The sequence below is a fragment of the Gymnogyps californianus genome, chromosome 1 (genome assembly GCF_018139145.2).
Source record: "Gymnogyps californianus isolate 813 chromosome 1, ASM1813914v2, whole genome shotgun sequence".
NCBI classification, from domain to species: Eukaryota; Metazoa; Chordata; class Aves; order Accipitriformes; family Cathartidae; genus Gymnogyps; species Gymnogyps californianus.
This window is the reverse complement of record NC_059471.1, coordinates 179,237,982-179,251,034: the sequence shown is the minus strand read 5'-3', so window position 1 is coordinate 179,251,034 and position 13,053 is coordinate 179,237,982.

The following is a 13,053-nucleotide window of genomic DNA, read 5'->3' as shown; positions in this document are numbered from 1 at the left end:
GAAGTAAATTTACTTGAAATTTTTTTCAAAACTTTGTCAGCACTCCAGCAAGAGAAGTAAAGCTAAATTCCACAAATGCACCTTCCTCCCCAGCCAGTATTTTTAGCTGGCTTTGGTAATTATACTCATCTAAAACCAAATGAGATTTGGAGACTGCCTCTTTCATTAACGGTTACGACAGCAGCTGAGATCAGCTGGGGAACCCTGTTATTTCTCGGCTTGGCAGCCAGACATACTCATCAATACTTCAGCATTGCGTGGCCATGCAAAAAAAGCCATAGGGTTGCTCAGGTAGGCAGCGTGCGACACAGTGTAATTAAAGCAGTACTAAAAGTATACAAGTAAATATTTTATGCTGGGTTTGTTACTTGCTTACCTGGTGTAGGGAGATGCTACAGGAACTTTTATGTGCTTACAAAAAAACCCGAACTCCAAATGTGGATGAAAGCAGTTTCGTACAGCATGCAAGAAAAGGAGTAACTAAGACAAGCACAAAGCCTCAAGGTAGTTATTGTGTATCATAAATATGATTCTTGTCTATATTTTCTTGATGCCACTGTAGGTCATCTACTCTCAGAAAAAAACATCTGAACCCCTAGTTAATAGATGGCTTAATAGTATTCTATGCAACTTGGCTGTCTCTCCAATGCAGAGCATGAAGTAAGCCATTAAAATTCAGCTGTAAAAGTGCCACTTTTTCTTTTAGTCACCAAGGGAATCAGCGGGGAAAAGACACCATAAGCCTTCTATTGCTGACAGACTGTCTCTTCTCATCTGCAGAACAGCTGCCCGAGGTTTGCCAGCGTGGGCTCAGAGGGTTTTTTTTTTGTGTTATTGTTTTTTTTAAGATGCATGGGTTTTATTCTTTAGCATCCAAATGATAGTTGTCCTGTTTCTGAGACTTGGCACAGGCCTTTAAATTTTTTGTTGTCGTTGTTGAACTCCAGAAAGTTCAATTCATGAGCCAAACTGGCTGACTGGCATGCAGAAATGCAGTCCTGCCTGCTAAAAAGTCTGCGGTCAGGATGTAATGCTTAAGAAAATGGAAGTAGATATTTCCATTCTCCAGTAGAGATGGGGCTTTATAAAAAATGGGAGAAGTCTGTGGCTGGGCTATAGGGGAGGAATGGGGTAAAAAAATACTCTTAACGATACACTGAGTTTCCTGGGATCGCTGTAGGAGGCTTTAGCCCTTGCTCATTGATGCTGGGGAGCATGTGTGTTCAAGCCATATTGTCAAGAAGTGTGTCTCTATCTCCCCACTAATATTTAATTTGTAATGGAAAGCTCCAGTGGGACTGCCTGCGTGTAGGGACTTAGATCTAGAAAAGATATCTGATAAATGTGAGGGCTTATAGACTGGTGGGAACCCAGACCCCCAGTGTAACACAGTGCAACGATTAGAAGATGAAGTTAGACAAACGCAGTCTGAAGTAAAACATAAATTGCTAACTGTGGGGGCAACCAAATATCGGAACAGGGGACTGGATAGACGCCCTGTGGTTTAGGATCTTTAAGATGAGAGCAGATAGTTGGACAAAAGATGACCTTCAGGAAGAATTCACATAGCTGGGACATACAGGGTTGGGGCTGAGTGGCTCGGCTGGTCTCTCTGGTATCTGGGCATCTGTGAAACTTTCTGTCCAGTCCCTTTTGTCATGGGCCAAGATTGCTTGCAGTACCCTTACAGCATCTGCAGCTCTGCAGGAAGGCAGTGACTAGTGTCAAATCCATGGCTCTCAGTTTCTGCATATGGGGTTCAGGAAGGAGTCGTCCTCCCCGGCATCAGTGACTGGACAGTGCCAGAAACTGGCCAGTAGCTGAGCTGGACAAAATGGGTCCATCTCCTCTACGGAGCTGCAGCAAATCCTGTCTTGCAAGGCCTAGTGGATGGGTTTTGGCCACAATTGCAGAGCTGTAATGATAACAGGATTCAGGATTAAGAATATTTCTCCCCCAGTAGACTGGGAGAGGAGAGTTTTCTCCATGAAGTCCAATTTGCCTGCTTGATTCAAGCAACTATATTTCACTTAACCAGATTCCAGCCATCTCTCTAGCGCTTTACTCGATGCCCTTGACTCCGAGTAGAAACTCTTCCCATTAGCTTGGGAGGCACTGGACGCCTGCAGTTTTTTCTTTCTGCCTCTGAAATGGGGCAAATAAAAGTGGGACTGTTACAGCAATTTCAGGCTTTGGTGTCTTGGCTTCCTTGCCTTGCCTTGCCTGTGATGCACTGTTTTAGCTTCCTGCTAAGCAAATGCTTTATCGAACATTTATCATTGGGTTCATATAGGGACTTCAGGGTAATATAATGTAATGTCCTAAAATACACATTAGGTCAGATTAGCTGATCTAAGAATCCTTTAAACTATATGAAGCTATGAGACAGCTATGTGTCTGTTGGAGTAGATTTCACAACATAGCAAGCACAGATTTAAACCTGCACTTGTGTTTTTTTTTTCTGGGAACAACTACAACCACTTGGGTACAGCCCCCCCCCCCCGCCCCAATGGGAAGTTTTGGCATAAAGTCTTGCACTGAGTCTGCCTCTTGCAGAGTGGTCCCAAGCCCTTGATTCATGGGCAGCATGTTGACTGAGAGTCCTTCCAACATTACTTATGGTCACAGGAAATTAAAAAGCTAAAACTGAGACGGACAGGAAGAGCAAAGCATAACGATGCCCCCCAGCACATTCCTGCCTGAGCGCTGTTTTGGCCAGGGCCACAGAAGGACAGAGAGCATTAGATTAGATACCACAGGCACTGGTGTCGTGAAAGACTTTCCTATTAATCGTGTTGCCCTTAACTTCATTAGCAGATATAGGGCTAGGCTTTCTGCTGGTATGGATTTGCGAGTTTTGAGGACGTAACACAAGTTATGCCCATTTTATGCCTGCAGAGACTTTGGCTCATATCTATGATGCTGCTTTTCCTTTTGTTCAGTGTTTGTTACCTCTCTGAAACTTTCTCAAGCACAGGCTGAAATGTGAGTTATATATTACTCCACTTTTGCTAAGATCATAAGAAGCCTTTAGGCATAAACACTTAAAAATAAAAGATTTTTTTTTTCCCCCTACTAATATTGAGCCCAACTGTAAATGGGATTTTAGTCTGGCTGAGAATTTCAGGATGCATTAGGATTCAGAGAGAAACCACAGTAAAAAATAACAGCCATCAGTGTTTCCTAACTGACCACGAAAGGCACATTACAGAATGTATAAATATAGTGCCTCTGTGCAGACCTACCCCTTGTCATTGTATCACCTTATTTCTTGGTTTATGGCATAGTAGAGAAAGTGAGCGAGAGAGATTCGAGTTAAGCCAACTACAAAAGCATATTAAGCTCATGCTATATCCACTGACCTGCTATTTTGATTCGGCAGTCCAAGCCTGAAGGCAAATCCCGGACCCTTCCTCTTCCTCAGACGTCCCAAGCAAAGTCCCCTTCAGGTCTGTAATAGTCACCTTGCTCTTCCCTTAACCTGAAGCAAGGGGTTGCTGCTGCTGAGCCCCAGGAGGAGTGGACTGACAAGAACAGGGGTTAAAATGTCTTTCCACTTCTGGAAGTCTGTTTTTGCCAAGTACTCTGTCCTGTCAGTTACAGAGGGAACAAACGCAAGCAGCAGCAGCAGCAGCAGCTGCTGATCTTGCTCTTTTCTAGTCTATAATTATAACGCCACTTGCCATCGGAAGGACCCCTTTCATTTGAATGAAGAATCTTGCGATGGTTTGGCTGGCATCTCCAGTTTTCTACGTTTTATTTCCCATCCCCCAAACGGGATGGACAAGAAGGGAGCATTTTTCTCTGAGACTTCTCTTGAAAAGAGTGATCTCTTTGAGCCAGCCCTGAGAAGACACATCAGTGAATATAGCACTGACTACATCTAAACGGGAAGACTGGAGACAACCCCACCAAACTTGGGAATGTGCCCCAGCTGCGCCTTGATCCCACTCTGGAGCACACCTTTGCGGCATTGCTGCATTGGTGATTCAAATTGGGAAATCAGGACTCCGGGGCATGCTGTAGAAATCACCCATCCCTCAAAATAGGCAGAGTTGCTGTTGCCAAAAGACTCAACGAACCTATTCACAATGGTACATTTCAGCATGTGAAAGCTTTTCTGCGACTGGAGGATCTGCACAGGACTTCCTCCCCCTTCTCCTTTGTAAAATGAGATGAACTCTGTCTTTTATGACCGATGGCATTAAGAGGCAGCTGTAAAAGGTGATAGACTGTGAAAGCCCAGGAGATGTCATATAACGTTGCCATAAATCTCTACGGAGAATGAAATAATGCGACTGTGAAGTAAATAAAAAAAATTGCAGAAGGAGAGAGTAAGCAAGATTTATAGATTTAATACATTTTATGATGAAAGGTTTTTTCCCCCTGCCTTAGTCCCATTAAGCTATTTGAGACCACTTATTTAATTAAAACTCTCTCGGAGAGAAAATAAGTTGCTGCCATTGTTTGCCTTTCTTCTCGTTGGCAATGGCAGAAGGAAGACACTTTGATGTCAAAGCAGACGAGACATTAGACTGTGGCATGTGTGTGTCAGGCAGTGGCCTGTGGTGAAAGATGACAAATCATTTTAGCATTCAGTGACTTGGCATGAAGAAACACACTGCCTGATCCTATTACAGTGACTGCCCTCTGCAAGGAAAACTCCTAACAACAGGGATATTTTAAGGTCACTGGTAAAATAATTACTTAGACCGAAAACTTTTTTTTGCTGAGTATAATCGTTCGCTGGTCTCACTGAGCAGTAAATAATAGCACCTCTGTGTGTCAGACAGTGGGTATCAGGTGGTTTTCCTGGCGGGTCTTCGGTCTTCCTGCAGGTTGGAGTCGCCGAGATTGCTCCACTGGCTCTGAGCCGTTTTGCAGACGACACGAGATTTAGAGCTCCTATGTGTTCAGAGGCAGAAATAAATACAGGTTTCCAGCTGTGTAGCTCCATTGTGACCAGTTCTGTAGGAAATACTCCTCTTTTTATCACTAAGGTGCCCCCAAGTCCTTGCTGGATATTTCCCAAAGACAGGGGATGTTTTTATCTCTCCTTCTCCACTTCCCCCCTCCCCAAGAGAAGCATACTTGATTGGTGTAGAGTCCTTGCTAACAGAGGCTGCTGTGTGGCTTTACTGCACCCTCTGACTTGGCTGGGCACATCCTTTCCCAGCTAATGGTGCTCCCATTTTAGGTGAGATTTGGGGGTCCAGTCCCCATAGGTTGCCTGGGTCCATCTGAGCGTGGGAGGAAGCAGGGAGGGAGTGACAGCTTGTAACTGCGATTGCCAAGTTCCCAGTTAATGAACTTACTGCCTTTTCTAGCTGATGCTAATATCTGTGTTAGCATGAGTGAGCGGAGACCTTTACTGTAACTTTTAAGGCAGTCTTACATTTTGATTCAGCTCTTCAGTTTAACTTTATATTGATCTTTTGAATCCACAACATTAACAACACGTTGGTGGTGGGCTCCAAAAGCTCATTTACTACAGGAGGGCTGTGAAAGCCACCACAATAATTTCTTTGGTTCAGCAAGGACTAGCTACAGAGCTCTGCAAAAATCCTTTTTTTCAAGACAGTAGAAGGTGCCTTCTGCTTTAGAGGCAGACGATAAAGACGGGGACTTGGGAGGAAGGAAATAGCAGTGAATGCTTTTTCCACTCTCTGACAAAAGTGTCAGCTAAGGCTAAGGACTGAGAAAATATTGGTTAATGACAGTCACACTCCTTTGCTTCTGGGTGATGTTGACATGGCCGTGACAATCCTGCTGTATAAGAAATGCCTGCTGGAGCTTTGAGAGGGCTGCTAGCAAGGAAGCCATGTGCAGGACTGCTGCAGTGAGCACACAGCTAAGCAGAGCTGTAGGGAGGCATCGGGGCAAAGGGAGGCCTGTGGCATCCGTTCCTCTGCCCCTCCACTGTTGGGCTGCAGTCTCACAAGGATGTGACAGCACTGGGGATGGAGAGACACTGGGCACAACTGTCCCACGTCCTCCTCCTCCCCCCCATTACTGTCCACCACATGCCAGTGGCCAGAGACAGCAAGGCTGCGGTGGCAGTGGAAGCACAATGCCCGACAGCCTCTTTAGGGAGAAGAGATGGAGCTGGCAGACAGAGGGACGAAGGGAGCGACTTCATGGACCCTGCTGATCTCCTGGCCTCCTCCCGGGTAGCAGCAGTGACCAGTCGAGGTTGGGTGGGGTTGCTCCCTTATGGCAAATCGCCCTCCTGAGCAGGGCTCTTTCATGCAGCCTCCCTCCAACTTGCCTGGCAATAAATCCCCATTGCTGCATGCTACTCATCGCTGATGAGCTTTCCACAAGGTTGGGATAGATACAGTGTGTTGGGCCAGTAGGCATTACCTGGGCAAGGCAGCCTTGGGCAATTTGACAGGAAAGGGGACACAGGTTTTCTGCACCATTATCTGCCTGGAGTTATCAAGGAACGAGCCTGGACTAGTTCCCAGAGATTCAAGAGAAAGAATTTTTAAAAATAAATCTAATGATTTCTTCCAAGCTGGTACGGTAAAGACTACTCCATCAAACACTGAGCTTGGGAACAGGCTCTGAAGAACAGAGAGACCTGCAGTCTGTGACCTGCTGTTAGGAACTGGAACTCATCTCTCTTATTTTCTCATAACCCTGTCTTTCTGCCGAATTTGTTGAATGAGTACATCTATGCTACAAAGAGCCACTTGGGCAATTTGAGTGATCTCCTAGCACTTTAATACATTATTTAGTGAAGAAGCACATTCAAATAGGGTGCCAACTGATTAACTGGCTAATAGGCAGCTGATGCATACAACATATAGAGGAAATATATATATATTTAAAGGAAAAAAGAAAAAAAACTTCCATAAGGATTCATATTTTTATTGTCTCTCCTCTGCTATGTGACTGTTTCCACCATAAGATGTATGGGTGGTCATGACCATTTATTAGTCCACTGAGTCCACTGCAGCAAATGAAGTTTTATAGCAAATTCTTAAAATCCCATGATAACGAGCAGGGACTTGCAAACTGTTGCTATAATTCCAGTGCTCTTTATACTATAAACCACTAATTTTTTTCACCTTCGTATTTAAGAAATGATTTTGCAGATCTTGGAAACCATTTAAAATCCATATAGAGTCTTATTACGGACTATTAATCCAAATGAAGCTATCTTCAAGCCATGATAAGTAAGTAATACTTTGTTAAGATATTCACACCTTTGCTATCACATGCAATTATCTTTAACAGGTGTCATATTGCAGACAGCATGCAGAAATTCTGTTTGTATACACTATGCTCCTAAAAGGTTACCAAAAAAGGATGGATTTGTGAAGTGCGTAAAATAGTATTTCACATTTGCAATGAATAGTTTAATTTTATCACTTCTTGTCCTTTTTCTGACCTTTCCTGATGGACATCCTTAGCAAATGTTGTTGCATTATCATGAAACAGGAGCAAAAGAGGTTCTTTTGTTTTACAAGTGTATATGGTAGACAAGCATTTGAGAGGTCTCTTCCACAAAAATAGTTTTCAGAAGTCCCCCTGTATATGCATCTCTACTAATGATCACTGCTAATGGTGTATTATGCATTCATGTTCTCTTGATGTGGTTTGGACATATAAATCACACAAGGACAAAAACATTTTAGCGCTGTCTAACTAGACAGGTTTCTGCTAATATCATCCACGCTTGTTTAACAAGACAGCGCAGTGCAACAGATGGTAGAAATCCATCAAATACAAGTTATTTCATTTATTTGTGCTTCCTGCTCCTCTTTCCTCCTGATTTTTGTGCCCATTTATACTGGAAGATTTCTGGAAGAGATACTAATTCATACTGTGTGTTAGTGAAGCTTCAAGCAAACATGTCAGTATCTGTAATGACAACGCATAACACCAATATCAACAGAAATGCCATAATAACTAGGCTAAAATGTGGTCTGAACAACATGAAAGAATTTTCTTATTGAAAAGAAGTGAATAATTAAAGTCTTGGGAAGAGGGCAGTATTAAAGAAGCTGCTGTCAGATTTTCTCAGATGAGAACATATTGAGTTTTGCTTTATTTTTCTACTTACTGTCACTTGCTGCTGGAATTCCTGTCTTAAACAAACGAGTAAATTAACATAAAATGTCCTCTGCCTGTAGAATGAACGTGTAGAGAGCTGCTGTGATATCATACAGTCTCTTTCATGAGAGAAATTGCAATAATTAAAAGTTAATCTAGTGGGAGAGATACCACCGTACTTAGCATCACTCAGTGTGGGTTGTGGAAATATACTTTAAAGGAGGCTCTTTTATCTCTGGAAGTCACATGGTAGAATACTTCAGAGGATTACAAATGAATTTGTCTGCAGGATAAAGCCTGCTGCCCTGACAGATTAATTCTCTGAGTACTGTAAAACCGTATTCACAAACACTTTGCTTTGCAACTTCCTTGTAATGAAATAAACATCATTTGTTATGTGGTACTGCTGAGTTTGGCATTAGAAATATTATTATTACTGTGACTGTTATCAGCCCCAACCATCCTTTTACTGCTGGAAGGCACAGACACACAAAAGCAAACTGATGTCACAATGTGGGACCTGTCAGATGGAAGATGGGATCAACAAAGCAACAAGGAATAGGGTGTCCAGGAACTGGGCTCAAAAGCCAACACCTGGATTGACTGGGAGAGCTTTCTCTTAACTTAAGACCTACCTCTCCAAAGTGCTACTTTTCTTGTTCATCTGAAATGGGCCGGGTGGGTTAGTTAATATATGCTAATGTAGCTTCAGCTTAAGTGAAAGCTAAATGGTCAAAAGGGCAATCACAGAAGGAGAGGTGCTTGATTTTGCTCTATGGACTGGCTCTTCTGAAGTCAGTGTCATTCTGCTTCGCAAGATGACCAGGATTTCAAAACTTCTTGCACAATGTCAAGCATTCGATATTAGATAATTTCCTTGCTTGCTTAAAAATGCAGCTGATTGCACAGCCATTTGCATAATCATTCTTTTGTACATGCAGGATGCTGCAAAACTGTAATTTCTTTTCTTTTTTAATGAAGAAGTTATGTTAACAGAATTTTGTGTTAGTGTGGACATTGAAGAATATTATGGTTGATAAATAGTCTATGCTTTATAATGTATATTAATGTCTCCTGCACTTCTTGGAGAGTTAGATTTGAGAAAGAGGGATCTTTTCTCACATCGGAATGTTTCTTTTATAAGAATACCAAAAGTGTTTATTTGTATTAGAATTAGTAATGCATCTTTGTTTGTACAACAGGCATGTTTGTGCTCTCAGTCAAGATATTTGAGCTATCACTGAAAGCATCATAAACTCGTTCTTTATGGCTTAAGGGGCCAGGTTTTCAGTGAGTGGTGTTACATCTCTGAGAGTAGCAAATGATAACTCTTGTTTGCTGCATGGAAATACAATAATAATAACAATAACAACAACAACAACAACAGATAACAATGGATAATACACGTAACAGTACAACTGAACGGTTCTGTTTCTCCCATTTAATAATTAACAAGCACAGCTTTGCTTATTCTTTGAAGAAATTCTCTATACGAATGTATTTTGATTTGTGTATATGAAAAACCACCTGTAAGAATGGTGATCCAGATTAGTGCACAACTGTAAGAGAAAAACACTGTGCAGTAAGGACTGATGCCAAGCTGTGGTGCAATTTAGCATATACAACACTGTTATAGGTGTGATTAAACCATGCTGCAACTGATGGGAGAAACTATACCCTTCATTATCTGCATTCACATTAAAGAGGGCCTCAAACCAAAATGTAGAGCCATGTTACCACCGAATGCAACTGGGACTGTAAGGATGGGGGATTTTCTTGAGTTGTGTCTTGGGCAGAGAGATTTGTGGGAGTATCTGCTTGTATGAGAGAGTGTATTGGGTTTGTGTGGCAAGGTTGTTGTAGCAGGGGGGCTACAGAGGTTGCTTCTGTGAGAAGCTGCTAGAAGCTTCCCCTGTGTCCGACAGAGGCAACGCCAGCCAGCTCCAAGATGGAACCGCCACTGGCCAAGGCCGAGCCCACCAGCGACGGTGGTAGCGCCTCTGGGATAACATATTTAAGAAGGGGGAAAAGTTACTGCGCAGCAGCAATTGCAGCTGGAGAGAGGAGTGAGAAGATGTGAGAGGAACAACTCTGCAGACACCAAGGTCAGTGAAGAAGGAGGAGGAGGAGGTGCTCCAGGCACCAGAGGAGAGATTCCCCTGCAGCCCGTGGTGAAGACCATGGTGAGGCAGGCTGTCCCCCTGCAGCCCATGGAGGTGAACGGTGGAGCAGATATCCACCTGCAGCCTGTGGAGGACCCCATGCCTGAGCAGGTGGATGCCCGAAGGAGGCTGTGACCCTGTGGGAAGCCCACACTGGAGCAGGCTCCTGGCAGGACCTGTGGACCTGTGGAGAGAGGAGCCCACGCTGAAGCAGGTTTGCTGGCAGGACTTGTGACCCCGCGGGGGACCCACACTGGAGCAGTCTGTTCCTGAAGGACTGCACCCCATGGAAGGGACCCACGCTGGAGCAGTTCATGAAGAACTGCAGCCTGTGGGAAAGACTCACATTGGAGAAGTTCGTGGAGGACTGTCTCCTGTGGGAAGGACCCCACGCTGGAGCAGGGGAAGAGTGTGAGGAGTCCTCCCCCTGAGGAGGAAGGAGCAGCAGAGACAACGTGTGATGAACTGACCCAAACCTCCATTCCTGTCCCCCTGTGCTGCTCGGGGGGAGGAGGTAGAGAAAATCAGGAGTAAAGTTAAGCCCGGGAAGAAGGGAGGGGTGGGGGAAGGTGTTTTTAAGATTTGGTTTTACTTCTCATTATCCTACTCTGATTTGACTGGTAATAAATTAATTTCCCCCCCCCCCCAAGTTGAGTCTGTTTTTGCCCGTGACGGTAATTGCTGAGTGATCTCTCCTTGTCCTTATCTCGACCCACAAGCCTTTTGTTATATTTTCTCTCCCCTGTCCAGCTGAGGAGGGGAGTGATAGAGCGGCTTTGGTGGGCACCTGGCATCCAGCCAGGGTCAACCCACCACAGAGAGAAAGGGAAAGATGAGACAGAAGAGATTCAAAGAACAAGATGGAGACTAGGAACAGACAGAAAAGCATTTGCAGGGACAAGTGTTTAGAAAAGGCAAGTTCTTTTGAGTTAGGTATTGTCTGGAAAGGACTTGGAACAGTAGTTGCTTTATTTGTGAGAATAGGATTTTTGGTATTTGTGCATAAAAAAGGATTACATTGGGATGGCTGACCACCATCAATTTCTTTTTGTAAAGGGAACAACTCACATGAGTTCTTTTTCTTATTTAGCTAGTTTTAGTTCAAAAAACCCTAATAATACTCACTGCTGTTAAAAATGCTACTTGATACATGTGTCAAAAGGATAAAACTGAGGACTTTACTCCGTGACCCAGGTGGTCCTGCCGGTCCTGTATTAAAGCTAGCTCTGGCTTTCCTCCCTTGCATACTTCAATGCTAAACATTTCCCTCAGAACTTCATTTGTTCACTTTGCAGATATTGATTAAGAGGGAAAAAAAAAGAGTATAAAAAGAGAAAATGCCTAAACAGCCTGGGTAGCTTTTGCAAAAATACGCACTATGCTGTGTTTTTTTACCTTGGTTCAAAATCAAAAGTCTCATTGCTCCCCCAGACACGAGGTTTAGTCTGTGAGCCAAGAGCGGATGAAACAAACCCTACGCTCGTTGTGTTGCTGCTGAGGCAGTACATGGCCCAGAACACACACGGGCATCAAATGGTGCCAGCAGGGGAATTTATTCTTCACACTCCTCTGGGTAAATCCACGCTTTGACTGTTTTAGTGAGGTGATGGAAAACTTTTTCTGCCACGGTGAGTGTAGGCACATTTCCAACCAAGGTAACGCAGATGTAAATGCTAGTGGAGACAAGACTCCTGGGGGGCCTGGCACTTTTAAGATCACTTTGGGAGGTGTAACAGAGTAATCCCTCTCTTTTGTGGAACTGGAACTGCTCTGGTTTCAATGCTACTTCAGCATTTTTTACCATCTATGCAACTGAGTAAAGGATTCGGATTACTTTTCAGAAATTCCTCTCTGCTGTGCTGAACTTGCAGAGCGTTGCCACCATGAGTGTGCCAAGCTGGAGAAGACAGGAGACAAGGAGAAGAAAAGGCCACTCTAAACTGGGAGGCATTCCTATGCCCAGTGGAGTGATGTCCATACCAACTAGGTAATGCTGGACAGAAGATGAATAAAACAGTATTTCTATCACATACGGAAATGGCTGGTACCTGCAAAAACTTTCCCATAAGACCAGCTTCACCTCACAGAGCAGAACATAGCAATAACTGGCATCCTTGATTGAAGTCTGGTTTTGAATCTCTGTGTCATCAAGCAAAAATAAAGAAATATCGGCCCATTAAAGCCACATCTTCCATTTTTATAGCAACTTCGCTCTGAAAGAATGAAGACCTTTCAAAAATCCATTATGTAAACTTTATCACATGACCACATGTTATGGGGAAGGAGGAAGAAGTCTCATGAATTTCAGCTTAGCGATGGATAAATTAAGGCACAGAGAGGGTACCCAGGTCCAAAGCAGAACTGTAAATAAAACATAGGATTCCTGAAACATCATCCTATTCTTTTCACTGTTATTATTTGGAGTATTTGGTGGAGCTATTTTTGGAGTCTCATCAGATAAAAGGATTCTTGAGTTTTAACTACAGGTTTGTCAGGGCTACAAAGTTTGTTTGGCTTTTGGGGGGTTAATTTTCAGATGAAAATGTATTTTGTATTTTTATTTTCTGATTTCTAAGTTCAGGTTTGGCATCTCTGCTGTCTTCCAACTTGGGATGAACATGTTGTACTATTTTTAATCACACTCTGGATCCGTCCCTGGCTTGCTTCTAAAGATAAACGAAACCACATGTCAGTCCTTACATAAGTTGGTAAGGACATTTCAGGTTTTTTGTTTCTTCCGCTTAGTATTAAGTTACATTTATAAGCACCTTCAAAAAACCTAGAAGCATTATTTATTTTATATGCAACAGCAGAATCTGCCTAGTTGGGC